A 25,963-nucleotide genomic window follows, 5' to 3' on the forward strand; every position below is an offset into this window, starting at 1 on the left:
CCCGTGGTTCCATCCTCAAGAGGGCTCAAATGTTTCCAGTCTCTGATGGATACAGGGACCTGGAATGGCACAGAGGGAACACCAAACTCTCCACCCAGTCGTCATTCCCAGTGCTGCTGTCTGTTAACAACCAATCGTGTTTCAGCTCTTTCTTTCATCTTTAGAGCAGGAGATAATTCCTCGTGCAGCCCGAGAGCTGAAGGGACCCGCAAAAACCGTCTGCACAGCAGGGGAGTCCGGTGGGAGTCATGAACTACAGCTGTGGGCTCAAAGCAAGTATCTTAACCTGTGCTAAATTCTTCCCAGCACTTGGGGACTAGTTACTGCTGACAGGATGTGGAATGGCACCACATGGTGGTCATTTTGTTGGTCATAATTGTCACCCACTGATTTTTAACTTTGGAATTGTAATTGCAATTATAACTTGATTGGCCTGCTATGATCCCATTCATATCTTGCAGCCAGGTGGTAAATAGAGATAGTCCTATCTTCACCTGTGTTGCTGTCAATCCAGCAGGAAGGTGAACTGGTTCTTGACACTATGAATGGCTGTGGTGGTGCGATCCATATTGTTGAGGAGAGATGGGTGAGGCACATCTGGGTTGAGGACAGCAGCAATGCTGGCTCAATATCAAGCTGGGGTGGGAACCTGAGGCATCTTAATATACGCATTAGTTAGGGGAGTGCAGGGGAGATTGAGTGTCAGCTGTCTGGGGAACTGGAGCGTGACAGAGATTAGAAACAACTTTATAGGTCAGTAATCTTTAGCTACAACCATCTACAGCAGCCCAAGAAATGTTTTGCCTACTGGTTTGGAATGATTAATGTCATTGTAGGTTTGGATAAACTGAATCATGGCTCTGATAGAATAGAGTAAATAAAGTTAATTATGTAGAAAGATGAATGGTAAATTAATTACAACATAAGACACAGGCCCTTGACATTGAGTGAAAATTCTTTAAGTGCATTTCACAAAAGAGGGAAATTGGCTGGACTGATTAAATTCATTTTGGATGCCTTGTGTGGCAAGGGAGATGAGCTTGTCTGAGCTGAAATATAACTTCCATGATCAATATTTTGTGAAATCTTTGACTTCCGATGGTGAGTGCAAAATATACCCATGACATCCTAATGGGCCTCAATTTCCAAATGTTAGATTGAGACATTTCCCATTCAGATGACAATTTTTCACTTCTCTGGTTTTAAAGTGGACTGTCAATCTTTTTTTTTGAGTGCATTTGGTTCAGCCAGCCACTTGCATTCAACACGAGAGATATTTGCGGCTTCAAAGTGCAGGACCTGTGTCATGTAAAAGTTAAACCCCAAAAGGCCCAAGTGCAAATTTCCAATCGTCAATTCATTCTCAAAATAACTTTGATTCAGCGACACGTCGGTTATTCAGAAGTGAGCATCAGGCCATTTAATCACTGATCATATTTAAGAGATTGAACAAGAAGAGATCATTCACCCCAGCCCCACCGTTTAATTGGATTGTACACCGTATCCCTCTTGATAACACTGGCCAAAAAAGTTTTGCTTTCTGAGCACTTTTGGGTGTATTTTATGGATTTTGGATTTGGGTCACAAAAATCACCTTAACATTTTCCTATCACAAACCCTCTTTTAGATATAACCTATTTTTGTTATTTCATGTCATTGAAAATTCATTTTCTGCATTTGCTCTTGGACGTCTTCCCAGCTGATTTTGGTGAAGTCAGTGACGAACACGGTGAAAGGTTTCACCAGGACATTGCGACCATGGAAAAGAGGTATCAGGGCAACTGGAATCCATCCATGCTGGCCGACTATTGTTGGTCACTGACACGAGAGGCATCAGATGCTGAGTACAAACGAAAATCAGCGCCAAAACATTTTTAGGTAATGCAATGTGGCAGCGTCATTATGTGATTAGACATGTAAAAGTTGATGCTTCTCCTACTTCTTATGAGATACCACAAATCTGAAATTATCCACATGTTCAGCTTGAAGTTGTATATCACACTCCCCAAGTTTTATTCAGGAAGCAAATCGTTTGAAAAAAATTTATTGTCCAGTGTAATTTGATGTCCAAAAATTTATCAGTTTCTCTTTTGAATATCTGCAATGCAGAAACCACAGGTCCTCTTGGGAAGAAAGTTCAAAGCTTCAGCAGCACTTGATGAAGTAGACTCTTTATCATTTCTGACAATGGCTAACTTATTGATTTGAGACTTTATCCCCTGGTTCTAGGTACCTCAGCTAAGTGCAAGGATCATTCCCATATCATCCCTGTGAAGCCCCGTCAGAATTTTACAATTCAATGACGTTGCTTCTTATCATTCTTTTGTATGGCAAATGCCAATAGTCAGTGTTGTGACATTCCCTCTATTTGAGTAAATCCTGAGGTGGGTGTCACAATATTCCATCAACACCCAAAGTAATTGCAGGTAGACATTTAACTGTTGATTTCAAATCCTCTTGCAATAAAATGCGACATACCGTTTTCCTCATTGCTGGCTGTATCTGGACATTAGGTTTCAGAGATTCATGTACAAAGGCATCTGGCTCCTTTGGAATACCCTTGAAATTCAACACTACACTTTTTCTGTTTTCCAGCTAAATGGATAATGTTTCAAATTTCCACATTACATTCCAATTTTCCCTGCCTTCGTCCATTCACCTGGCATGTCCGTCTTACAATCAGGAGCAGGAGAGGGTCAGTAAGATTGTTCAGCCTGTTGACATCCATCAAATTCCATCCTGCACCACCATACCACATGACTGATGCATAGTTTAAATGCTTGTGTTTGGGCAGATCAAATGATTGAAAAATTATTCAAGACCCAGGTCCAGTACAAGTGCCAAGAATGCAGCAGTGTATTTCAGTTAACTTCACACCAGAATTACAGGGCCACATGGTTGGCGCAGTGGTTAGTGCAACGCTGTCACAGCACCGGCATTCTCCTTGCTTTTCCCGGATAGCTCCAGTTTCCTCCTACCCTTCAAAACATGTAGGTCAATTGCACAGGCTCATGGGCCAAAATGTCCAGTCACTGTGCTGTATGCCTAAATTTAAAACCAAATAAATATTTTGGAATCATCACAGGTAGATAGGGTAGTCAAAAAGGGTTTTGGGACATTGGCCTTCATTGGTCGGAATATTGAGTTAGGAGGTCATTTGCACAAGACTCTGGTGAGGCTCCATTTGGAGCATTGTGTCCCGTTTTGGTTACTCTGCTATAGGAAGGATGTTGTCAAGCTGGAGAGGGTGCAGAGAAGGTTTACAAAGATATTACCAGGACTTGTGAGTGTGAGCTACAGGGTTGAGTAGGCTGGGCTTTATTCCTTGGAGTGCAGGAGGATGAGGTGTATAAAATAATGAGAGGAATAGATCGGGTGAACGCAGAGTCATTTGCCCAGAGCAGGGGAGTCTGTAACCAGAGGATGTGGGTTTAAGGTGAGAGGGAAGAGATTTAACAGAAAGCTGAGGGGTAGCTTTTTTGAACGTGGTGGGTGTATGAAACGGGTTGCTGGAGAAGGTGTTTTGAGATAAAATTGGACAAATACATGGGTTTAGAGGTATAACAGTAGGTGAGACAAGTGGGACATGATCGATGTGGACACTATCTCCTATTGTACCAATTTCCATTTCATCCTTGGCTAGCTACAGACCAATGATGCGAATGAATGATTACATACATGACATGTAGATGCAATCCACTGCTTAGTAGATATGAGGGCACTGTTTAACCATCCTATGGATGGATGATGGACAGCAGTGCGTCATCCCTGCAATCTCCCAGTGGCCACCCATTTCAATTCCCCTCCCCAATCCCTTGCCGACATGTCAGTCTGTGGTCTGTCACTGCCAGACTGAGGCCACATATATTCCATCTCCAACAAAATAGCATTAACATCAATTCCTCTGGGGTTTTTTTTTAATCTCCTCCCCACCCCATCTAGAAAACTGAGGGGTGGTTTGATAGAGATATTTAAAATTATGAGGGGGACAGATAGAGTATATGTGGATAGGCATTTTCCATTGAGAGTGGGGGAGATTGAAGAGGGAAAAGTATTGGGGGAACTTGAGGAGGAATTTCTTCACTCAGAGGTTGGTGGGAGTGTGTATGAGCTTCCGGCCGAAGTGGTAGATGTGGGTTTGGTTTTAATATTTAAGGAAAAGTTGAATAGTAAGTATATGTTGAAAGTTGGTATATGTACAAGAGAGGTATGGAAGGTTATGGGCTGGGTGCGGGTCAATGGGACTAGGTTGGAGAAGGATTAGAAGGGCAGAACTGGCCTGTTTCTTAATTGTTATATGGTTATCCCTATGTCTTCTTTTCTCTTGCTCTCTCTCTTCCCTTTTCCCTAGCTCTGCATTCATAGAACTAAACACTCCAATCAATTTTCATCCTTTTTCTCCTCCTATCCATGTCCAATGTTCACCTGTTGGTCTGCGCTCCTCCCCAGCCCTTTCTTTCCTTCTCCCCAGCCTTTTAATTCAACCACCTGCCTGCTTTTTACTCATACCTTAAAGAAAGGATCAGCTGAAGCATCAATTATAGATTATTTTTTTTAACCTCCTATGGACACAGCAAGACCTGCTGAATTCCTCCAGCATTATGTTCTTTCACAGCATCTGCAGACTTTTGTGTCACCCTGCTCATTGTCCTTCCAGGCAAAATAACAACCCTAGCATCCAGTGAATGTGTCTATCCACCCAAACTGCTTCTGCCCTGATAAAGCAGAGGCCCAACGAGATAGTTCTGTCTATGAGACCACAGAAATGGAATATGGTCAAGTCCTGTAATCCCTTCGTTAGTTTGCCATTTTGAAATGTAATTTGTGACTATTCTCCATTTTGTTTCACATACGAATTTCTACATGTTTACTTTTACGATGCTGCTTTCACCCTGATCTCTTCTAACATGTTGTTTAAAATTCTGCCAAACCTTCAATATGTTCAAAGACTTCCCCCCTCATTGTTATTTGTGGTATATAATTCCAAGACGGACAACCATGTAAATCTGAAATCAAGTTAATTCTGGAATTGCTCTGTTGGAAGATCCCCAATTTGTGATTTCAGATTTCCAACATCTGTATTTTTTAACTTTTAAATGATATTTTCTGCTGTCTGAAAACCCACGGGTAGTGAAAACGCTGAACGACCAAAGGAGCTGCTCACACTCACCATCTGAGACTCACATTTGTACAAAGCAATGTTTGTTTGTTTATTTTTTATAGATATAATACTTGTCCTGCATATGTATTATTTGTCTGTGTGTGTGTGTTACATCTGGTTGTGTGCCTGCATGGCTTTGCACCAAGGACCGGAAAACACTGTTTCATCGGGTTTTACTTGTACAATCAGATGATAATAAACTTGGGTGATGATTTGAGCCGGGCCTTTGCACACGATGGGTAGAAATCTGTAAATTTTGTGGACAACATGAGCCTGAGTGAAGACAATAACACCACAATAAGCAAAGAGCCATCTCATACGTAGTTTTCCAATAATGTGTTTATATAATGTCTAAAATAATTAGGCTGCGAGGATAAAAGGACAAAATTGGACCACGAGTCAAAAACTCAACCAAATGTCTCTTGTAAGATATTAAGTAAGATATTAAGGAGTGTCTTAAAACTAGAGGGGGAGAGATATTTCATGTTCAATTTTATTAACTGATTGTACCCAACGAAACAGCCTTCTCTGGTCCTCGGTGTAACACGCTGCAAACACACATACAGACATAACACATCCAGATAAATTATGCATATGCCCAGTACATATACCCAAGTTTTCAATTAATGTAATATTATGGTTAACTAAATTGTAAAGTCACAGAGGATTAGTACAAGCAGTTTGGCAGTCTTTCTGCTCTGGGGAAGGCTCCAGACCAAGGCATTGTTAATTATTTGCTGGGAGAAAAAATTATCATGAGTTCGAATGGACTTCAGGTGATTAGAAGAAAAGGTGGAGGATCCTCTATATAAAGCAGCAAATGTTTGTGGGGTTGAGTAGCTCTGTCCCAAGATGATGATTGTGTACATGCGAGTAACTCCATTATGTGTTTTGACAGGTTTTCATGAAATATTTCAAAATAGTTTTGAGTTACAGCAACAGTAAGGACAGGAAAGTATTTGGGTGTAATTACGTTTGTGTCCCAGTGGTAGAGTCGATCCTCAAAGACAAGGTTCTGAAATAACTCGAAGGGCATGACGTGATAGGCCCAGGCCAGCATGGTTTCATGAAGGGATGATCCTGACTTACCAAACTATTGGAATTTTTTGAGGAAATCTCAAGTAGGATGGACAAAGGAGAGGCTGTGGATGTGTATTTGGTGCCGCGTAAGAGGCTGCTTTTAATAAGATGAGAGCCCATGGAATTACAATGGGTGGAACATTGGCTGATAGGCAGAAAACAAAGGGTGGGAATAAAGGGATCCTGTTCTGGTGGGTTACCAGTTACTAGTGGTGTCCACAGGAGTCAGTGTTGGGGCCACTTCTTTTTACAATATATATCAATGATTTAGATTATGCAGTGAATGGTTTTGTGGCCAAGTTTGCAGATGACACCAAGATAAGTGGAGGAGCAGGAAGTGTTGAAGAAACTGAAAGTTGCAGAGAGACTTGGACGGTTTAGAAGAGTGAGCAAAAAAATGGCAGATGAGATCCAATGTTGAGAAATGTACGGTTGAACAATTTGGAAGAAGAAATAAACAGGCAATTATTTAGAAGGGGAGAAAATTCAAAATTCAGAAGTGCAAAGGGACTTGGGGGTCCTTGTGCAGGATAACCTAAAGGTTAATAACGAGGTTAGATTGGCAGTAAGTAAAGTGAATGATATATTGGCATTCATTTCAAGAGGAATAGTGTATATGAGGAGCGTTTATCAGCTCTTGGACTCTATTCATTGGAGTATCGAAGAAAGAGGGGATCTCATAGAAACATTTCGAATGCTGAAAGGATTGGACAGAGTAGATGTGAATAAGATGTTTCCCTTTGTGGGTGAGTTCAGGACAAGAGGGCACAGTCTTAGAATTAGAAGGTATCCATTTAAAACCAAGATGAGGAGAAATTTCTTTAGCCAGAGAGTGGTGGATTTGTGGAGTTCATTGCTACATACAGCTATGGAGGCCCGATCATTGGGGGAGTTTAAGGAGGAGATTGATAGGTATCTAATTAGTCAGGAAATTAAGGGATATGGGGAAAAGGCTGGAACTTGGAACTAGATGTGAGAACGGTTTAGCTCAGGATGGATTTGCGGAGCAGACTCGATGGGCCGAATGGCCTGCTTCTGTTCCTTTTTCTTGTGATCTTGTGAGATGCATTGACCAGGACTGGCAAGATCTCCCATAACATTCCCCACCCCTGCTGTTTGTGAGAATTCCAAAACTACGGCCATGGCAGCCTAAAGTCCAGCCAGCAACTATTACAACCTGTTCACCCTATTACACTGCCCACCTCCTCAGTGACTCTTCTTTGTCAACTCTAATGTGTTTATTCATTTTCAGGATGAGGATATGGCTGGCAAAGCCAGCATTTATTTGCCATCCTTCTGATTAAAGTACTCCCAGTGCACCATTAGGTAGGGAGATCCGGGACTTAGATCCAGCCATGATGAAGGAACACTGATTTATCTCCTGATCAAGATGGCATGCGGCTTGGAGGGAGAGTGGCAGGCAGTGGCCTTCCCAAGAGTTAGGGAGATGCTGTGGACTCTGCCTCGGTGAGTAGCTGCAGGACATTGTGTAGATCAATCATTCTTAACGGGGGCTGTACAAATCTCCTGGGGGGTCACAGCACATTTGGGGGGGGGGGAGGGGACTGAAATCATTAAAAAATATTTATGTAGTCAGTAGCAGAGAAGTATGGAAGAAACCAACTAAACCTGACTGCTTCACAGGGAAGGGGGCCAATAAACCAAAGAAAGGAGTCGAGAAAATGGTTGTTCTAAACCAATTCTACATCCCTGGAGACTCAACGCAGAGGATGGAGAGCAGTGTGCCTATAGAAATGAATGTTTCAGGTGATTTTTGGGGTACTTTGCCTCGGAGAGTCTGGTACTTGCACTCACCCAGGCATGTAGAGTGTATTCCATCATCCCTTCTGCCTGATGCCCCATACAACAGCTTTGAGGTGTTGAGAGATGAGTCGCCTGCCTCCAGCAGGTACATGACTGCTCCAGCCCCCGTGGTTATTTATGTGGCCAATCAGGATGTTCTGTTTACTGCCCTGATCCATCAGGCAGGTGTCTGAATTAAAAGGAAGGGCAGGGGATAGCACAGACCCACAGACAACAGCTGTTAATTAAATATAGTTTTGAGGACAGGTAAGGTGAGAATTGATTGGGGTAGGGGAAGGAATTGGCTCTGCGAATGCAGAGCTGGGGAAAGAAAGAGGAGAGAGAGCGCGAGGTAGAGGAATGGAGACACAGGGCTAGATGGCAGGGGAGGCTGATGTCATCTGGTTGGAGGGTGCCCAGATGGAAGATGAGGTGTTGTTCCTCCAATTTGTTTTTGTGTTTTACTCCATTCAGTGAACTGATGTTATCTGCTCGTTACAAAGCAAAGTTGGTGACACTTGATCAAGTGAGGCATGGTTAGTGCAACAGCACCAGCGATCAGGACCAGGGTTTGAATCCCACACTGTCTGCAAGGGGTTTGTATGTTCTCCCTGTGTCTGTGTGGGTTTCCTCCAGGTGCTCCGGTTTTCTCCTACTCTTCAAAAACGTATCGGGGGTTGTAAGGCAATTGGGTGAAATTGAGCTGAAAGGGCCTGTTTCCGTCCTGTATGTCTGGCATTTTTTTTTAACTTTATTTAGTCGTTCAAAAAACAAATAATATATGACATATGCAGCAATTAAATATATACATGAACGTTTTTTTTATATAAAGAAAAAAAAAACCCTTCAGGCAACTCTCCTAAGGAGAGCCATAAAAAAAGAAAAAAAAAGAATATTAAAGAAAAAGTTAAATATACATATTAAAATCTAATCAATATAAATTGAAATGTAAATATTCAGAGTATAACAGCCACTTAATAATAAAAAAATTACAATCATCATGTGAAACATATGTAATTTTTTCCATTATTAAACAATATTTCATCTCATGCCATCTATTAATATCAATCATATTTGTATCTTTCCACGTACTAGCAATACATTTTTTCGCTACAGATAAAGCTAAATATACAAAAGAAAGCTGGAACTTATCTAATCCCAAGCCTTTCAGAGGTTGCAAACTACCCAATAAAAATACTTTTGGGTCTAAAACTATTTTAATCTTATACAGATATTTTAAAAACTATTGAATTTTCTTCCAAAATGATTGTATATGTATACATAACCAAACAGCACGAAAGTTCCAACCGTATCACCACATCTCAAACATGAAATCCATATTTTTTTAATTTTTCAGGTGTCAAATATAATTGATGTAAAAAGTTGTAATTAATCATTGCATAACGTGCATTTATCAATCTAGTTACACTACCATAACAGATATCTAACCAATCCTCTTCAGGAAAAATAAAACCAATATCCACTTCCCATTTAATTTTAGATCTATCCCAACCCTTTTTATCAGCGGAGTCAAAGCTGATAATTTACCCCTAGAGCTTGTCATTTTATTTTTCTTTATCCATAACTTCATTAAATGTTTTAGTATAGGCACATTATATTGTTGTAACAAATTAATATTCCATCTAAACAAAAATTGATGTATTTCAAATTTAGAAATACTTGCCATCTCAATTTTAGCCCAACTAGGAGGCCGGACCAAATCCATCAATGAACTAATAAATTTAAGTTGGGCTGCTTCATAATAATTTTGAAAATGTGGTAAACGTAGTCCCCCTAACTCATATTTCCAAGTTAATTTATTCAAAGCTGCTCTCGAAAATTTACCTCTCCATAAAAACTCACTAATCATTTTATTCAAATCTCGGAATAGATTGAAACAAATATTGTATACGTGGAAAGATATTCATCTTAATTGTATTTATCCTACCCATTAAATTAATAGGTAAATCTTTCCATTTAATCAAATCAGTTTTAATTTTTTTCATTAACGGAGCATAATTTATATAAAGATTGATAATTAACATTCAAAATTATACCCAGATATTTAATTCGATCAGTCCACTTCAAATTAATAATATTCTTATAAACTGAATAATCTCCTTCACTTACTGATAATATTTCACTTTTTTCCCAATTAACTTTATATCCAGAAAGATGCCCATATTGTATTAAACACTCCTTCACGTGCAAAAGTGACTGAGCTGGATTTATTAAATACATCAATACGTCATCACCAAATAAATTAATTTTATACTCCTCATCTAAAACTTTAATTCCTTGTATCTGTGTATTTTGTCTTATCAACTGTGCTAAAGGTTCAATCACTAACGCAAACAAAGCTTGTGATAAAGGACAACCTTGACGAGTTGATCGAGTTAACTTAAAAGATTCCAAAATCAAATCATTCGTCAATACTCTTGCTACCGGTTTACTATATAGAGCCCTAATCCAACCAATAAAAGGACCAAACTTAAATTTCTCCAAAAATGTAAGATTTTTAGTGAATTTTGGACTTTACAATATTTATGCCCCAAATGCAGATGATGAAATATTTATTTTAGATGCATTTTTATGTTTTGGTCAGGCCAATGATAATATTTTAGTTGGTGGTGATTTTAATTGTGTTTTGGAACCTTTATTAGATAAATTTCTGAAGAAAGTTAAAAAATCCAAGATGGCAATTCAGGACCAAGCGTTGATGAAAGATCTTAATTTAGTAGATATTTGGAGACGTCTTAATCCGACAGAGAAAGATTTTTCCTTTTATTCATCTAGACATGAATCGTTTGCAAGGACTGTATGTCTGTCTGAGGATACCTTCCGTCAGAGAAGGTATTGAGAAAGAATTGGATTTATCTTGCTTTTTGAAATGGTGACACCACGTAGAGAGAAGGCCTTAAGGTTGGCCTGGCTTCTCCCACATATCATCATCCTGCATACTTACATCACTCCAATTCTTGGCCCTTTTTTTATGGAAAATTCCTCCCTAAGCCCATCTCTACAACCAAGCATTTGGTGGTCCATCCCTAGCACCTCACATCAACCTTGCTCAGTCATATTTTGGGCCCCAGTCCCACATCAGAGACTTGAACATGTAGAGAAAAGTCAGTTTTGACTCCAGTGCAGCACTAAAGGAGATGTTGAGATACCATTTAAACAAGATCTTGCACTCTCAGGTGATATAAAAACTCTTGCAGCACTCTTTTGAAGGAGATGAGAGCTGTCCATAATATACTGCTCATTATTTCTCCCCGCAGTCCACATCAGTAACACAGCTTGGCGGTAATGTATCATGTAGAAATTGTCCGCCATATGTATTACAGCACTAACTTCAAAAGTTTGTCTTCAGTTGTAAATTTCTCTAGGATATCCTAAAAGAGAGATTAGGTCTCCTTACTTGAGGAAGGATATACTGGCTTTGATGGATGTGCAGAGGAAGTTCACCAGGTTGATTCCAGGAATGAGGGGATTAGCCAATGAGGAGAGATTGAGTCATCTGGGACTGTACTCACTGAAATTTAGAAGAATGAGAGGGGATCTTATAGAAACGTCTAAAATTATGAAAGGCATAGATAAGATCGAGGTAGGTAAGTTGATCCCACTGGTGGGGGAGGATATAGCCTTAAGATTCAGGGGAGTAGATTTAGGACGGAGATGGAATTCGCTGCCTGTTGAAGCAATGGCAGCCACCTCAGTAAATATATTTAAGACAAGGTTGGATAGATTTTTACACAATCTGGGAATTTAAAATGCAAAATAAATATCTTTATTTGGCCTGCTTAAATTCTGTTAACGTTCTTGTGAATCATCTTGGAATATTTTACCAGTTTATTAAATTCTGGTACATGATTGTCTTCTGAGCAGAAGTGAAGTGAAACAGCCCAATTTTCAACAGCCCCTTGGCCCACTCCCCAGACACCAGCCCAAAGTAATTTACTTTGCACATAGAAAGACTTGTAAGAGACAACACAAATTTTCTTTTCTTTGCAGGCATATGAATGAAAACAAAAATATAATTGACTTAAAGTACCAAAGTTCTTACAATTACATTATTTCCAGATACTTTGATCAGTAATCAGTGCCTTGCCATTCTTTTTGGCTGGGAGGTAGCTCTGAGCCAGGTCAGCAGCTAATCAGAGGGCACGAGTTTACCCAGAAGTGATCAAGGTCAGCAGTCTGATTTAATATCCTGATTTCTTCAAAGGTCGACAAGATTATGAGAGACATGGGTAGAGTGGACAGCCAGCACTTTTCCCCAGGGCGAGAGTAGCAAACACCAGAGGACATCTGTGGAAGGTGAGGGGTAAGATTTTTACACATAGAGTGGGTGCCTGGAACAGTAAGGATATTTAAGACTCTTAGACAGGCACGTGGATGCAAGAAAAATTTATTATGGCTCTGAGGTAGGGAAAGTTTAGCTTGTCAAGTAGGTTTATATAAGTCACCCTAACATCATGGACTGAAGGGCCTGTACTAATTTATGTTGAACTGAAAGGACAATTTCAATGGAACTGCTATTGATTCTTACACCAGGAGAAAGAGAAGTGTTGAGTTGAGATGGAGTGTGCAGGAAATTTAATTCACCCAACTATTGCTTCTCTTTGTCGAATCCAGGAGGCAGAAGGTGGGGGTAGATTATTGAGGCGTTTAAAATCATAAAGGAGCAAAGATAATTAGTCTTTTTCCAAGAATAGGAGAATCTAAAACTAGAGAGCATAGATTTAAGGTGAAGGGAAAGATTTAAAAGGGTCCTGAGAGGCACCATTTGTGCAGAGGTTAGTGGGATATGGAATGAGCTTCTGCAGAAGTAGTGGAAGCTGGTAATTGTAATGTTTTAAGACATTCAGTCAGGTTCATAGATACCTTTATGAAGGACTCGAGGCCAAAATGTTGCTTTATATAAAGTACGCTTTTAAATTTGGACATACAGCAAGGTAACAGGCCATTATGGCTCTGCTGGCCAATTAACCGACATCCCCGGTACGTTTCAAAAGGTGGGAGGAAGCTGGAGCCCCCAGGGAAAATCTGCAGAGAGAATGTATTGACTGCATGGGATTCAAACCCTGGTCCCGATCGCTGTTAAGGTGGAGTGTTAACTGCTCCCACCTGCTGATTTCCTCCAGCATTATGATTTTACTTTAGGTTCATGAATAGGAAGGGTTTAGAAGATATAGGCCAAACTGGATTACCTTGGGAAGACGACTTAATTAGCATGGACAAGTTGGATGAAGAGTCTGTTTGCTTGCTGTAGAATGATCATGAGTTTATTGTCCAATACATTGTCTCTTTCTTTTTATATGTACAATGTACATATTCACCAAAATAGTTTTCAAGTAGGAAGTGCCGAAAATGCTCATCAGGCCAGATACATCTGTGAAGAGAGAAAAACAGTTTGTAGTTCAGGCCAATAACTTTTCTGATGAAATAGTAACTCTTGTTTCTTTCTCTGCAGCCATTGGCTGGTCTGCTGAGTGTTTCCAATAGTGGTTTTTTTTGTTTTATTTCGAGTTTCCAGCATCTGGAGTGTTTTGCCATTGCCAAGAGGCTGATTTTAAATTCTAATCTGGTAGCATTCTGGCATCCATTTCAAGAGAAATATTACATAGAGCAGGGATGATAAGGCTTGGAGTGTTTTGGGCTCCTTGTTTAAGAAAAGATGTATTGGCATTGGGGAGGATTCAAAGGAGGTTCACGAAGATGATTCCGAGAACGAAAGGGTTATCGTACAAGGAGCATTTGACAGTTCTTGGCCTGTACTCGATAGAATTTAGGAGAAGGAGGGGGATTTCATTGAAACATGTTGAATGCTTCAGAGCAGATGTAGAAAGGTTGTTTCCCTGGATAGGAGAGTCTAGGACAAGAGGGTACAACTTCAGGATTGAAGGGCGTCCGCTTAGAACAGAGATGCGGAGTAGTTTCTTCAGCCAGAGGGTAATAAATCTGTGGAATTTGTTGCCACAGGCAGTTGTGGAGGCCTGGTCACTGGGTGTATTTAAGACAGAGATTGATAACTTCTTGATTAGCCAGGGCATCAAGGGATATGGGGCTGAGTGGGAAAATGGATCAGCTCATGATTAAATGGTGGGGCAGACTTGATGGGCCGAATAGCCTATTTTGTTCTTGTGTCTTATAGACATGGAGATATTTTTATATAACTGCATTGTTTAATAGTAATTCAGTAAGATTTGTCTGATGCTTTATGGCTGAAGGGCTTATGTGCAATGTTATGGAGATCAGTCATGTTGCAGCTATATAAAGCTTTGGTTTACTGCAAACAATTCTGATCACCCCTTTACAGAAAGGATGTGCAGGTGAGATTTTCCAGGATATTGCCTGGGTACTGCAAACAATTCTGATCGCCGCTTGACAGAAAGGATGTGCAGGTGAGATTTTCCAGGATATTGCCTGGGTAAGAGAGTACGAGTCATGGGGAGAGTTTGGACAAACTTGGATTGTTTTCTTCTAGAGCATCAGAGGCCAAGGAGAGACCTGATAGAATTTTATAAATTTGTGAGAGGCAGAGATAGGGTGGACCATCAGAAACTCTTCCTCAGGGTAAAAGTATCACACGTCAGAGGACAAGTGTTTAACGTGAGGGGGAGAATATTTAAGGGACAAGTTCCCATGAGACAATTTGCATCTGAACTGGAGGGGGTCTAATATTTTTGCAGACAGGTTTGCTAGTGTTACTCTGGTGAGTTTAAACTAGATTTGCATGGGGAGGGGAACCAGAGCAGATAGAGAAGGGAAAAGTTGATGTTAAAATTGCATGCAACGGGTTGAAAGTGGTGGAAATGCTCTAAGGTTCATCCATTTCAATGCAAGGAGTATTGTAAGAAAGGCAGACGGGCTTAGAGCATGGATTTGGCACATGGAATTATGACACCCCCAAATAGAAGACAAATTAAGGGGCAGAAAGGGCACTTGTTAAATGCAACATCCTGGGTTCTGTAGGCCATGCGCGGCCGACTGACACATGCATGATGAGGGGGAAATGTGACGGCAATACTCAAAGGTTCATGGCAGGTAAGTCCCCCAACCCACACCCCCCCCCCCCATGCTGAATGGGGGAGGTGGTGTGGAGGTGCTTATTTTAAATCAACCCTCCCTCCCTCAGTATTATCGACCATTTTGGAGACCCCTGATCTGGATGATAATGTGATAAATTGGATGCAAATTTGCAGATGACACTAAGATTAGGGATGTTGTGGACAGCGAAAAGATTTTCAAAGCTTGCATAGGGATCTGGCCCACCTTGTAAAATGGATCTGAAAAATTGCAGAGGTATTGCATTTTGGAAGAACAAACATGGTAAATGGTAGGGCACTGACGAGTGCAGTAGACAGACAGACCTGTGGATTCAGATACATAATTCCCTGAAACTTGTGTCACAGGTGGATAGGGTTGTAAAGAAAGCTATTGGCATTCATAAATCAAAGAAAAGAGTTGGGATATTACGTTAAAGTTGTATTGGACATTGGTGAGGTCAAGTTTGAGGTACTGGGTGCAGTTTTGGTCACCTAACTACAGGAAAGATATCAATAACATGGAAAGAATGCAGAGTAAATTTACTAGGGTGGTGCCTGGATTTCAGGAACTGAGTTACAGGGATAGATTAAAAAGGTTAAGACTTAATTATTTGGAGTGTAGAAGAATGAGGGGAGATTTGATAGACAGAGGAAATGTAGATAGGCTTTTTCCACTGGGATTATAACCATAGGACATAGGTTAAGGGTGAAGGGGGAAAGTTTAGATGAAACTTCTTCACACAATGAGGGGAGGCAACGTGGTACGTGCTTCCAGCTGAAGTCGTAAATGGAGGTTCAATTTTAACATTTAAGAAGAATTTGGATAGATACATGGATGGGAGAGCAATGGGCAGGGTGCAGGTCAGTGGGGCTAGGAAAAAAAATGTTTTGGCACAGACAAGAGAGTGGCCAAAATGGTCTGTTTCTGTGCTGTAATTGTTCTATGGTTCTTTGTGGGTGGCAAATATTCTACACAGAGAGCGCTGGGGACAGGCTGCCAGGAGGAGCAATGGAAGCAGATACAACAGTAGGATTTGGGTGATTTGTAGATAGACACATAAAGGATATCTTATCAGGTGTAAGCATCAGTTTTAGTTTGATTTTGGCATCATGGCACAGACACATGGGTTGAAAGGGCAGTTCGTATGATATAGTATGTAAATTTACTGTTTCACCTGGAAGGTATGTACAGGGCCCAGGAAAGCAGGAAGAGGTTAAAGGTCAAATGTTCCACAGTAATATTTCAACATCCCCCCCCCCCCCCCCAAAAAACATAATTGTGGGCAAAAGAAAAGCATTTGGAAACAATTCCAGTCTGATTACTTTGTGGGGCCCCTGTCATGCATGGTTCTCAACCGACTGAAATTTAGAGTCTTTCCAATTAAAGTAATATCCTGTGGTTTAAAAACTTTTCCAACGCTGCATTCTAATCATGCACTTGAGACGAATCAATCATTGCTCCCACCACTGATGCTTCAGCTACAACAGTCTCCACACTAATTGGATAATGAGCAGCTTTATATTAATATTAGTTGGAAAACATGCCAGCAAAGGCTTTGCAACGCAGTAGATTTTTGGAGCTCAGCTGCTCTCAACTCGATACTGCAATTGTGCAGAGGCAGGGGTGTAGCATCCTGGGGTTTGGGTCCCTTGAAATACTAGCAGAGAAGGGGTGACCAGTTATTAGACCCATCCTCCATCTACTTTGGAGGGAAAAGATGTTAAGACCTTACCACTTGTGCAGTGTCAATTTCTTGGTCCCAAAGAAGAAGCAGCTGAAGCATTGACATTGAAGTGGTAGTAGATGTAATGGAAATTAAATAAATATCTTGGAGGAAACAAGGTGAGAAGCAGTGAGCTTGTGGCGAATATTTGGCAAAACTCTTCCTGGAAAAGGAGTGAGGGGGGAAACGGGGGTTGCAGGTGAAGACATTTGTAGTCTATATGAAGGTAGGTGGAGGAACAGGTATAAAAGGACAGATTAGGAGAATGGGCGGAGAATTCAAAATACCCAGAGCCTGGGAGTCCTCATTCAGGACAGCCTAAAGGTAAACTTGCATGTGGTAGTGAAAGCAAATGCAGTGCATTTCAAGAGGAATAGAATACAAGAGCAGGGTTGTGATGTGGAGGCTTTATAAGGCAGTGGTGAGACCTCACAGAGTATTGTGAGCAGTTTTGGCCTTCTCATTTACAAAAAGCTGTGCTGGTATTGGAGAGGGTTCCGAGGAGGTTCACTAGAATGATTCAGAGAATGAAAGGATTATCATATTAGGAGCGTTTAACAGCTCTTGGCCTGTACCTGTTGGAATTTAAGACAATGAGGGATGGATCACTGAAATATTTTGAATGTGAAAGGCATGAACAGTAGATGTTGTTTCCACAGTGGGAGAGTCTGAACATAATATTCTAAATTTCTAGAGCTGCAACATTACCTCCTGACTCTTAAACTCAGTCCCCCAACTACTGAAGTCCAACATAATATAAGTCGTCTTAACTATCCTGTGCTGGACTGGTAAAGAACAGCAACTTTTTTTTTCCCCCTGTGCAATACTCAAATGTGCAGGCAACAAGCAGCATCAACAGGAAGTAAAGGATAACCAACGTTTTGGTTCTGGACGAATTTGACAATGGGCCTGGGCTCAAATCCTGGCCCCTGCCGACATACTGATGAAGGGCTCAAGCCTGAAACATTGGTTCTGAAGCTTTAGCTTTGCTGTATTAAGTGTACTGTTTGACCTTCTGAGTTTCTCCAGCCTCGTGTTTTTTTTAACTTCAATCACAGGGTCTGCAGATCTGGGTGTTTTTACTCAAAATGCTAGCTATCCTTTAATTCCGGTGGATAGGTTCTCCAGTATTTGGCCCCAGAATCTGCAGACTTTCTCTTTTTTTCCCCCTGAAGGGCTTTGATGAACCAGGTGAGTTTTTACTGACAATCCTTGACTTTCCACGGGTTTTTTCTTGTTTCCAAGTTCAAAGTTATCTGAATTCCACAGCCAACATTCTGGGGTCCATGGGTTGTTACTTGTCTGGTCACTTATTTCTAGGAGGCATCGTTAGGCCCCTTATGCTCATTTCTGAGATTGAGGCTCGACTCGTATTTTCACCTAAACCTTTGCTCAGTGCTCACCTGCTTATAACATGCCACGCAAAACAACGTAGGCCCCACGGGCAATGCTGTAGTGTCAATAGCAATCCAAGAATAGCAGTATATTTTGAGAGAAAGTGGTGAAATGTAATGCTGGCTTCTTAAAAGCTTTCAATTCATTAACAGGAGATCACAAAGGAATCACTGAATCCAGGAATGTAAAACTACAAGTGATCTATGAAAATAAATAAATATTTATTAATTAAGTAGAGATATAAAAGAAGATTGAACGTATTTTGATCTTTGGAAGATCACTGAATAGTGCAACTTCACACTGATTAGTTTAGTGTAGTGTTATTTGACCACCTCCCACACTGGAATGTTTTGCCTGTGAGCAATACTGGCGTTGGATAACATGCGCAGGAAAATCCTTCACAATTGGCCGAGCCCAGAGTCGGCTGCTTTGAAGAAGGCAGTGAGTTTTGCAAGGTGAGAAGGGAAGTCTTGCTCGCCATCCTTGTGTACATATTTGGTTATTTCTATGGATGGATTATGTAAAAAAAACAGGTTATTGCGAAAAGCAGCTGTGGTCAGAGAGAATGACATGTCTTTGTTGAAGATGCAGGAAGTTAGTTGAAACGTTATGGATCATGCGTGTATACAAAGAGCATTCTTGTTAGATGTACATCACGGTAACAAGCCTGTGCTGCCAAACTGACCTCTAACCCTGGTGCGTTTTGAAGGGTGGGAGAAATGGGGAGAACATGTAAACTCCTGACAAAGAGTGCTGGATTTGAACTCCAGTCACTGGTGATGCAGCACTGTCGCACTACCCTGTACATAAATGAAGGTTAGGGTTTTCTCAAACAGTCTGGAGTCTTTAGAACTCTCTTCCTCAAAAGAGTCATTAAATATTTGTTAAACACAAGTAGTCTAATGATGAGCGAGAGTGTGGGGTTACCATTGGTGACAGGAGCACTGGAACGGTGGTTACAATCAGAGCAGCCGTGCTCTGTTGAACAGTGCAGTTGACCCATGGAATTAACTCTTCATTCAGAGTATCGTTAAATACTCAGGTGGTGAGACAGAGGGGCAAGCATGTTAGACTGAGATGAATGGATATCATGAACCTTCACAGCATCTTTCGCTTTCATTTACAAGATTAAAAAAGTCAGAACGTAGGTAATTAGGAAGGCAAATTGAAATCTTGGCATTATAACAAGAAATTAAAACTGTGGGAATCTTTCAATAACATTGCTGATCACATAACGAGGAGGCTCACTGGATGAATATTGGGATGAATCGGAAGGTAGGAACAACCTCCCCCGCCCCACCCTGTCTCATCCATTCCTTTCCCATCTCTTCTCTTTCGCTCCTCTCCCTTACCCCATCCTCCCTGCCAGCACCCCCACCCTCCTATCCCTGCGTCATCCACTCCCTTCCCATCTCCTCTCCTTCGCCTCTCCCCATTACCCCCACCATCCTATCCCTGCCTCCTCCACTCCTTTCCCATTCCATCTCCCTCCTCCCCCCCACCCATCTACTCCTTTCCCATCTCTTCTCATTTGCCCCTCTCCCTTACCCCATTCCCTCTTCATTCCACCCATCTCTCTCCTCACACCCTCCTTTCACATTCCAACTTCACTCTCCCTTAACCCATTCCCATTTCTTCACCTCTCTCCCTTTACCCATTCCATCTTCATCCCTGCCATCTCCCTCCTCCCCCACCCTCTTGTTCCTGCCTCATCCACTCCTTTCCCAACTCTTCTCCTTCACCTCTCTCCCTTACCCCATACCCTCGCCATCTCCCTCCTCCCCCACCCTCTTGTTCCTGCCTCATCCACTCCTTTCCCAACTCTTCTCCTTCACCTCTCTCCCTTACACCATTCCCTCTTCATCCCTCCCTCCTCCCCCACCCTCTTGTTCCTGCCTCATCCACTCCTTCACCTCTCTCCCTTACCCCATTCCCTCTTCATCCCTCCCTCCTCACACACTCCTTTCCCATTCCTTATCCACTCTCCCTTACCCCAGTCCCTCACCATCTCCCTCCTATCCCTGCCTCATCCACTCCTTTCCCATCTCTTCTCCTTCACCTCTCTCCCTTTCCCACTTCATCCCTGCCTCCATCTCCCTCCTACCCCTGCTTCATCCACTACTTTCCCATTCCTTATCCACTCTCCCTTACCCCATTCCCTCACCATCTCCCTCCTATCCCTGCCTCATCCACTCCTTTCCCATTATATCTCCACTATCCCTTACCCCATTCCCTCGCCATCTCCCTCCTCCCCCACCCTCTTGTTCCTGCCTCATCCACTCCTTTCCCAACTCTTCCCCTTCACCCCATTCCCACTTCATCCCTCCCTCCTCACACACTCCTTTCCATTCCTTATCCACTCTCCCTTACCCCATTCCCTCACCATCTCCCTCCTATCCCTGCCTCATCCACTCCTTTCCCAACTCTTCTCCTTCACCTCTCTCCCTTACCCCATTCCCTCTTCATCCCTCCCTCCTCACCCCCCACACTCCTATCCCTGCCATCTCCCCCCACCCTTCTGTTCCTACCTCATCCACTCCTTTCCCAACTCTTCTCCTTCACCTCTCTCCCTTACCCCATTCCCTCTTCATCCCTCCCTCCTCACACACTCCTTTCCATTCCATATCCACTCTCCCTTACCCCATTCCCTCACCATCTCCCTCCTATCCCTGCCTCACACACTCCTTTCCCATTCCTTATCCACTCTCCCTGACCCCATTCCCTCACCATCTCCCTCCTCCCCCACCCACTTGTTCCTGCCTCATCCACTCCTATCCCATCTCTTCTCTCTCCCATTCCCTCTTCATCCCTGCCATCTCCCTCCTCCCCCACCCTCTTGTTCCTGCCTCATCTTCTCCTTTCCCATTCCTTATCCACTCTCCCTCACCATCTCCCTCCTATCCCTGCCTCATCCACTCCTTTCCCATTACATCTCAACTATCCCTTACCCCATTTCCTCGCCATCTCCCTCCTCCCCCACCCTCTTGTTCCTGCCTCATCCACTCCTTTCCCAACTCTTCTCCTTCACCCCATTCCCTCTTCATCCCTCCCTCCTCACAGCACTCCTTTCCATTCCTTATCCACTCTCCCTTACCCCATTCCCTCTTCATCCCTCCCTCCTCACCCCCCACACTCCTATCCCTGCCTCATCCACTCCTTTCCCATCTCTTCTCCTTCACCTCTCTCCCTTTCCCCATTACCTCTTCATCCCTCCCTCCTCACCCCCCACTCTCCTTTCCCATTCCTTATCCACTCTCCCTTACCCCATTCCCTTGCCATCTCCCTCCTGCTTCCTCCTACCCCTGCCTCATCCACTCCTTTCCCAACTCTTCTCCTTCACCTCTCTCCCTTACCCCATTCCCTCTTCATCCCTCCCTCCACACCCACTCCTTTCCCATTCCTTATCCACTCTCCCTTACCCCATTCCCTCGCCATCTCCCTCCTCCCCCACCCTCTTGTTCCTGCCTCATCCACTCCTTTCCCATCTCTTCTCTCTCCCATTCCCTCTTCATCCCTGCCATCTACCCCACCCTTCTGTTCCGGCCTCATCCACTCCTTTCCCAACTCTTCTCCTTCACCTCTCTCCCTTACCCCAATCCCTCTTCATCCCTGCCATCTCCCTCCTCCCCCAATCCTTTCCCATCTCTTCTCCTTCACCTCTCTCCCTTTCCCCATTCCATCTTCATCCCTGCCATCTCCCTCCTCCCTCACCCTCCTATCCCTGCCACATCCACACCTTTCCCAACTCTTCTCCTTCACCTCTCTCCCTTACCCCATTCCTTATCCACTCTCCCTTACCCCATTACCTCGCCATCTCCCTCCTCCCCCACCCTTTTGTTCCTGCCTTATCCACTCCTTTCCCAACTCTTCTCCTTCTCCTCATTCCCTCTTCATCCCTCCCTCCTCACCCCCCACTCTCCTTTCCCATTCCTTATCCACTCTCCTTACCCCATTCCCTTGCCATCTCCCTCCTGCTTCTCCTACCCCTGCCTCATCCACTCCTTTCCCAACTCTTCTCCTTCACCTCTCTCCCTTACCCAATTCCTCGCCATCTCCCTCCTCCCCCACCTTCTTGTTCCTGCCTCATCCACTCTCCTTGCCCAAATCTTCTCCTTCACCTCTCTCCCTTACCCCATTCCCTCTTCATCCCTCCTCCACACCCACTCCTTTCCCAACTCTTCTCCTTCACCTCTCTCCCTTACCCCAATCCCTCTTCATCCCTGCCATCTCCCTCCTCCCCCACTCCTTTCCCTTCTCTTCTCCTTCACCTCTCTCCCTTTCCCCATTCCATCTTCATCCCTGCCATCTCCCTCCTCCCTCACCCTCCTATCCCTGCCACATCCACACCTTTCCCAACTCTTCTCCTTCATCCCTGCCTTCATCTCCCTCCTGCTTCCTCCTACCCCTGCCTCATCCACTCCTTTCCCAACTCTTCTCCTTCACCTCTCTCCCTTACCCCATTACCTCGCCATCTCCCTCCTCCCCCACCCTTTTGTTCCTGCCTCATCCACTCCTTTCCCAACTCTTCTCCTTCACCTCATTCCCTCTTCATACCTCCCTCCTCACACACTCCTTTCCATTCCTTATCCACTCTCCCTTACCCCATTCCCTCTTCATCCCTCCCTCCTCACCCCCACACTCCTATCCCTGTCTCACCCACTCCTTTCCCATCTCTTCTCCTTCACCTCTCTCCCTTTCCCCATTCCCTCTTCATCCCTCCCTCCTCACACACTCCTTTCCATTCCTTATTCACTCTCCCTTACCCCATTCCCTCACCATCTCCCTCGTATCCCTGCCTCATCCACTCCTTTCCAAACTCTTCTCCTTCACCTCTCTCCCTCCTCACCCCCCCACACTCCTATCCCTGCCTCACACACTCCTTTCCCATTCCCTCTTCATCCCTCCCTCCTCACCCCCCACACTCCTATCCCTGCCTCACACACTCCTTTCCCATTCCTTATCCACTCTCCCTGACCCCATTCCCTCACCATCTCCCTCCTCCCCCACCCTCTTGTTCCTGCCTCATCCACTCCTTTCCCAACTCTTCTCCTTCACCCCATTCCCTCTTCATCCCTCCCTCCTCACACACTCCTTTCCATTCCTTATCCACTCTCCCTTACCCCATTCCCTCTTCATCCCTCCCTCCTCACCCCCTACACTCCTATCCCTGCCTCACCCACTCCTTTCCCATCTCTTCTCCTTCACCTCCCTCCCTTTCCCCATTCCCTCTTCATCCCTCCCTCCTCACCACCCCCACTCTCCTTTCCCATTCCTTATCCACTCTCCCTTACCCCCATTCCCTTGCCATCTCCCTCCTGCTTCCTCCTACCCCTGCCTCATCCACTCCTTTCCCAACTCTTCTCCATCACTCTCTCCCTTACCCCATTCCTTATCCACTCTCCCTTACCCCATTCCCTCACCATCTCCCTCCTATCCCTGCCTCATCCACTCCTTTCCCATCTCTTCTCCTTCACCTCTCTCCCTTTCCCCATTCCCTCTTCATCCCTGCCATCTCCCTCCTCCCACACCCTCCTATCCCTGCCTCATCTCCTTTCCCATTTCTTTCCACTCACCCTTACCGCATTCCCTCACCATCTCCCTCCTATCCCTGCCTCACACACTCCTTTCCCATTCCTTATCCACTCTCCCTTACCCCATTCCCTCTTCATCCCTCCCTCCTCACCCCCCCACACTCCTATCCCTGCCTCACACACTCCTTTCCCACTCCTTATCCACTCTCCCTTACCCCATTCCCTCGCCATCTCCCTCCTCCCCCACCCTCTTGTTCCTGCCTCATCCACTCCTTTCCCATCTCTTCTCCTTCACCCTTACCCCATTCCCTCGCCATCTCCCTCCTCCCCCCACCCTCTTGTTCCTGCCTCATCCACTCCTTTCCCATTCTCTTCTCCTTCACCCTTACACCATTCCCTCTTCATCCCTCCCTCCTCACCCCCAACACTCCTATACCTGCCTCATCCACTCCTTTCCCAACTCTTCTCCTCAACCCTTACCCCATTCCCTCTTCATCCCTCCCTCCTCACCCCCAACACTCCTATCCCTGCCTCACACACTCCTTTCCCATTCCTTATCCACTCTCCCTCCTACCCCACCCTCTTGTTCCTGCCTCATCCACTCCTTTCCCCAACTCTTCTCCTTCACCTCTCTCCCTTACCCCATTCCCTCTTCATCCCTCCCTCCTCCCCCACCCTCTTGTTCCTGCCTCATCACTCCAACAATCTCCCTTACCCCATTCCCTCCTATCCCCTGCCTCATCCACTCCTTTCCCATCTCTTCTCCTTCACCTCTCTCCCTTTCCCGCTTCATCCCTGCCTCCATCTCCCTCCTACCCCTGCTTCATCCACTACTTTCCCATTCCTTATCCACTCTCCCTTACCCCATTCCCTCGCCATCCCTCCCTCCTCCCCCACCCTCTTGTTCTTGCCTCAACCACTCCTTTTCCCAACTCTTCCCCTTCACCCCCATTCCCACTTCATCCCTCCCTCCTCACACACTCCTTTCCATTCCTTATCCACTCTCCTTACCCCATTCCCACACCATCTCCCTCCTCCCCCACCCACTTTGTTCCTGCCTCATCCACTCCTTTCCCATCTCTTCTCTCTCCCATTCCCTCTTCATCCCTGCCTCATCCACTCCTTTCCCAACTCTTCTCCTTCACCCCATTCCCTTTCCCCATTCCCTCTTCATCCCTCCCTCCTCACCCCCCCCCTCTCATTCCCATTCCTTATCCACTATCCCTTATCCCATTCCCTCGCCATCTCCCTCCTCCCCCCACCCTCTTGTTCCTGCCTCATCCACTCCTTTCCCAACTCTTCTCCTTCAACCCATTCCCTCTTCATCCCTCCCTCCTCACACACTACTTTCCATTCCTTATCCACTCTCCCTTACCCCATTCCCTCTTCATCCATCCCTCCTCACCCCCCACACTCCTATCCCTGCCTCACCCACTCCTTTCCCATCTCTTCTCCTTCACCTCTCTCCCTTTCCCCATTCCCTCTCATCCCTCCCTCCTCACCCCCCACTCTCCTTTCCCATTCCTTATCCACTCTCCCTTACCCCATTCCCTTGCCATCTCCCTCCTGCTTCCTCCTACCCCTGCCTCATCCACTCCTTTCCCAACTCTTATCCTACACCTCTCTCCCTTACCCCATTCCCTCTTCATCCCTCCCTCCACACCCACTCCTTTCCCATTCCTTATCCACTCTCCCTTACCCCATTCCCTCGCCATCTCCCTCCTCCCCCACCCTCTTGTTCCTGCCTCATCCACTCCTTTCCCATCTCTTCTCTCTCCCATTTCCCTCTTCATCCCTGCCATCTCCCTCCTCCTCACCCTCCTATCCCTGCCACATCCACACCTTTCCCAACTCTTCTCCTTCATCCCTGCCTTCATCTCCCTCCTGCTTCCTCCTACCCCTGCCTCATCCACTCCTTTCCCAACTCTTCTCCTTCACCTCTCTCCCTTACCCCCATTCCCTCTTCATCCCTCCCTCCTCACCCCCCACACTCCTTTCCCATCCACTCTCCCTTACCCTCGCTATCTCCATCCTCCCCACCCTCTTGTTCCTAGCCTCATCCACTCCTTTCCCAACTCTTCTCCTTCACCTCTCTCCCTTACCCCATTCCCTCTTCATCCCTCCCTCCTCACCCACTCCTTTCCCATTCCTTATCCACTCTCCCTTACCCCATTACCTCGCCATCTCCCTCCTCCCCACCCTTTTGTTCCTGCCTCATCA

General features: G+C 44.5%; 1 protein-coding gene across 4 annotated transcripts in view; it reads right to left on the minus strand.

Moving 5' to 3' along the window:
• Positions 1 to 8,798: 8,798 nt before the first annotated feature.
• Positions 8,799 to 25,963, minus strand: part of usp6nl (USP6 N-terminal like) — a 955,431-nt gene continuing 938,266 nt past the window's right edge. For 2 of the 4 annotated variants that reach the window (XR_011348148.1, XR_011348147.1), the window contains exons 20-21: positions 13,255 to 13,436; positions 8,802 to 12,352 (exon numbers count right to left, since the gene is read on the minus strand). The gene's annotated coding sequence lies outside the window, so the exon portion shown is untranslated. Of the gene's footprint in view, positions 12,353 to 13,254; positions 13,437 to 18,220; positions 18,414 to 25,963 lie in introns of all 4 variants that reach the window. The other 2 variants (XR_011348146.1, XR_011348145.1) reach the window with 2 other exon arrangements.

Source organism: Narcine bancroftii, chromosome 13 (genome assembly GCF_036971445.1).
Source record: "Narcine bancroftii isolate sNarBan1 chromosome 13, sNarBan1.hap1, whole genome shotgun sequence".
NCBI lineage: Eukaryota > Metazoa > Chordata > Chondrichthyes > Torpediniformes > Narcinidae > Narcine > Narcine bancroftii.